General features: G+C 37.3%; 1 non-coding gene across 1 annotated transcript; it reads left to right on the top strand.

The window, feature by feature from the left end:
- Positions 1–1188: 1188 nt before the first annotated feature.
- TRNAH-GUG lies at positions 1189–1260 on the top strand. The gene has a single exon. It is a non-coding gene; the product is annotated as a tRNA-His (tRNA).
- Positions 1261–4830: the final 3570 nt, after the last annotated feature.

A 4830-nucleotide genomic window follows, 5' to 3' on the forward strand; every position in this document is an offset into this window, starting at 1 on the left:
GTGGAATCAAGATTGCCGGGAGAAATATTAATAACCTCAGATATGCAGATAACACCACACTTATGGCAGAAAGTGAAGAGGAACCAAAGAGCCTCTTGATGAAATTGAAAGACGAGAGTGAAAAACTTGACTTAAAGCTCAACATTCAGAAAACTAAGATCATGGCATCTGGTGCCGTCACTTCATGGCAAATAGCTGGGGAAACAGTGGAAACAGTGGCTGACTTTATTTTGGGGGGCTCCAAAATCACTGCAGATGGTGATTGCAGCCATGAAATTAAAAGACACTTACTCCTTGGAAGGAAAATTATGACCAACCTAGGTAGCATTTTAAAAAGCAGAGACATTACTTTGTCAACAAAGGTCCATCTAGTCAAGGCTATGGTTTTTCCAGTGGTCTTGTATGGATGTGAGAGTTGGACTATAAAGAAAGCTGAGCCCCGAAGAATTGATGCTTTTGAATTGTTGTGTTGGAGAAGACTCTTGAGAGTCCTTTGGACTGCAAGGAGATCCAACCAGTCCATCCTAAAGGAGATCAGTCCTGGGTGTTCATTGGAAGGACGGATGCTGAAGCTGAAACTCCAATACTTTGGCCAATACTTTGATGCGAAGAGCTGGCTCATTTGAAAAGACCCTGATGCTGGGAAAGATTGAGGGAAGGAGGAGAAGGAGACGACAGAGGATGAGATGGTTAGATGGCATCACCGACACAATGGACATGGGTTTGGGTGGACTCCAGGAATTGGTGATGGACAGGGAGGCCTGGCATGCTGTGGTTCATGGGGTCGCAGAGTTGGACATGACTGAGTGACTGAATTGAACTGAACTGACATAGAATATAATATTAAGTTTTAAATTATTGATTCTTAATTATGATACCTTAAATTGTGCTTAAGACTACCACTATATTTGTTTTCTATACCTCTTGTCTGTTCTTGTTTCTTTTCCCTCGTTTCTTTTACTTCCTTTGGATAATTTTTTATTAATAGATTTTATCACTTCTACCGGTTCTTTAGCTATACTTCAGTGTCTTAATGTTTTAATGGATACTCACATGCTGGCCCTATGCTTCCTTAACTCATAATAATCAAACTTTACTTATTATTATACCCTTCACATATAGTGTAAGAAACCTGTAATAATACACTTCAGTTTACCTCTTTCCTGTCCTTTGTGCTGTTGTTGGGCTTCCCTGGTGGCTCAGAGGGTAAAGCATCTGCCTGTGATGCAGGAGACCCAGGTTCAATCCCTGGGTTGGGAAGATCCCCTGGAGAAGAAAATGGCAACCCACTCCAGTATTCTTGCTTGGAGAATCCCATGGACAGAGGAGCCTGGTGGGCTACAGTCCACAGGGTCACAAAGAGTCAGACACAACTAAGCAATTACACTACACTGCCATCATATATAGTATTTGTACATTAATTATATAACCTCAAATTAATTGAAATTATTTTTTATTTAAATTAATTGCCTGTTAATTTAATCATTCTTTATTTACCCACATATTTACTATTTCCACCACTCTTTATTCCTTCCTATAGATCCAAATTTCTGCATTTACATGATCCTTTAGCCTAAAGAACTTCTTTTAGCATGTCTGCTATGTGCGTCTATTGCCAACAAGTCTGTCAACTTCTGCTTATCTGAAAACATGTCTTCATATTTGAATGATTATTTCAACAATGCACATAATTATCATGACAATTCTTTTTCATTAAGTGCTTCAGAAATGGTATTCCATTATCTTCTGGCTTCCATTGTTTCTGATAACAAATTAGGCAAAATTTATATCATTGTTCCTCTATATGTAATGTGTGCTTATTCTCTTGCTGCTTTCAGTATTTTTCTCTATTGTTTTGGATTTCAGCAGATTGACAGTCATGTGCCTCTGTGTGTATGGTGTAAGGTGCTCATCTGATGAAAAGCATTTAATGAGCTTCTGATACCTGTGGGTCAATATTTTTAATTAAATTTGAAAAAAATGGACCATTATTTATTGAAATGTACTTTACATGACTTTCTTTTTCTTCTGGGATTCCCAATTGCTGTGGGTCTGCTCCTACTGACTACTGATTTTGGGTCACTTGTTTCTGCTTCTTTGTATGTTTCATATATTATGACTGAATTCCAAGCATTGTGAATAAAGAAATAACAGAGGCTTAAGATATGATTGGGGGGGGGGGGCTTTATTTAATTTATTTTCTAGAGAATTTAAGCCCTTTCCTCTCTTTGGCATAGAGCACATAGATGATGATTTAGTTTAGGTTTTTTTTTTTTCAAAAGTCAAGTTGAATTTTGGCTGAGCAGAGTGTTAATTAGATTAACTTCACCTTTGGTTAACCTTTTCTGATCCTTTCCACACTACCATTGCTCAGAACTGACTACTTGGTTCCTGATAGCATTTGAGCTAGATGGGGTAGGGGGTGGACCAAAGTTTCAAGTGGCTTTGGTCCATGTTTGGATTCAATATCCTATTCATTCCTGAATAACTCTAATAAAATGGCAAAAGGGGTTTTTGCAGATTAAGATTACCATTAAAATGACTTTGGTTAATCCTTGGGTTGAGAAGATTCCTTGGAGAAAGAAATGGCAACCCACTCCAATAATTTTGCCTGGAAAACTCCATGGACAGAGGATCCTCGTGGGCTACAGTCCACAGGGTCACAAAGAGTTGGAGATGACTGAGAACACATACGCACACACAATCAAAAAGAAAATCAAATTATCTAAGCGGACCTAACCTTATCACACGATCCCTTTAAAAGCAGAGTTTTCTCCTGTGAGTAGAGAGTAGCAAAGGAGGAAGTGAGGTGGATTTCAGGTATGAGAAGTTGAAACGAGGTTTCTGGTTTGAAGCTGAAAGGGGGTCACATGCAAAGGACCGAGGGCATCCTCTAGAAACTGAAAACGGCCCTCAACTGACAACTAGCAAGGCAGTGGGGACTTTGGGCCAAATAGTCACGGATAGCTTAATTCTGCCAACAAAATAAGCTTAGAATCCACCCCCTGAGTCTCCGAACAAAAACTCAGTTCCCCCAATATCTTGATTTTGGCCTTGTGAGAACCCTCAGCTTTGCCATTCTGAGCTTCCGACATTAGAGACCTTGAGCTAATAAATGGGTGTTGTTTTAAACTACTGAGTGTGCAGTAATTTTGTTATGGAGCATAGAGAACAAATATAGCCAAGACACAAACATGAGCTGCACTGTCAAAGCTAAAGGTAACTTTTGGTAATGACCATCTGCCTTGGTATCTGAATACATGCAGCACTAAAAATTCCACATTTCAGAAAATACTAATTTCTCTCTTTTACTATTCAAAACTCACCCAATAGAATGATCCCAAAAGTATTAAGACCATGTGTCATCTAAAAAAGTTTTCCCACAAACCTCTACCTGTTTTTCTTTATTCTGGCACATGTATATTTAAATTTATAATCACAAGCATAAATGTGTTAATAATCTAGAGCGACACTGTCTATTTAAATGGTATTAAAACCAGAGTAGTGGGAACTTCCCTTTAGTAGTTGGAGACACTAAAATTTGCCATGAAGCAGATAGGAAGACGGGATGTGAGCATCAACACCAGGTTTAACAAATGCATCTGGGCTACAGGAATAAGGAATGTCCCATACCGGATCTGTGTTCAGTTGTGTGGAAAATGTAATGAAGACAAAGATTCCCCAAACAAGCCCTACATGTTGGTTACCTAGAAGCCCGTCATCACCTTCAAATATCTTTAGTTAATGTGGATGAGAACTAACTGTTGATTGTCCAATAAAGTTATTGAACTGCCAAAAAAAAAAAAGAAACTGGTTCTTAGGGATAAAGTTGACATCTGCTAGTACATATGTATGTTTTACAGGTGTCTCAGCATTGTAAATTTAACATCTGCCTTCACTTGTGTTGAACAACTTTCTGGTTTTAGCTAAATTGTTTTAGAAGATCCTCATTGAAAACTCAAGAGTTATTTTTTTTAAAAAAAGATTTGAAAGCATGTTTTCATTTAGCATTAAGCTGTAGCATGTAAACAGTGGTCTGCAAAACACTGCGCTCTTCAACATCCTTGCTTCACATTTCTCTCTCCACCTAACTCTGTTCTCAGCCTGCCACCAAGACAGTCTAGTGATTATGGATAGTGATAAAGAAAACACTTGGGAGTCCAGCAGGTAAAAGCATAATTGACCGTTTGCTTATTAGCTGAGTAAATAACAGCATCTACTTATCTCAGTTTTCTCATCTAAGAAGAAAAATTTCCATGCTGAGCCATTATTTTAACAAAGTAAGTATAGAGTTTATCATCGTTCTGACCCAATTTGTAGTGCATATTTTTATTAATATTTATTCTGAAATCTAACTGTTTTGATCTCTCAGCTTACTTAAAATTTCACCAAAAAATTCTTCAATTGTATTTACTAAAATTTTGCTCTCAGAAACCTGTTGCTTTCTTGTCAACAGTTCTTCATTCATCATCAATTAATACTACTAAAGTCATCAGTCCGAGTTAATGACACTTTTTATTATGAAGCCTTAGTAGCTTAAAATAAGTCTAAAAAGATATTTTAAACTTAATCCCCTAGTTGTTAATGGGGGATATTTAGCATTTTCAGAAAGGGTTTCATTAGTCCAGACCAGAGGAACCACATTATATTAATAATTTTTCTGTATTTTAGTTCCTATAAACACTTTATGACAAATTTTGTTCAGCAGTAATCACTGTTATAATGGAATGATAGTGTTCATTTTCTAGACTTTACGAGGTCCAGTAATTTTTTTTTTTAACACAGGGAAACCATATTCACCAAGCTATGCTTTATGAGTCTGAACTAGGT

This window comes from Cervus canadensis, chromosome 15 (assembly GCF_019320065.1).
Source record: "Cervus canadensis isolate Bull #8, Minnesota chromosome 15, ASM1932006v1, whole genome shotgun sequence".
Classification (NCBI taxonomy): Eukaryota; Metazoa; Chordata; class Mammalia; order Artiodactyla; family Cervidae; genus Cervus; species Cervus canadensis.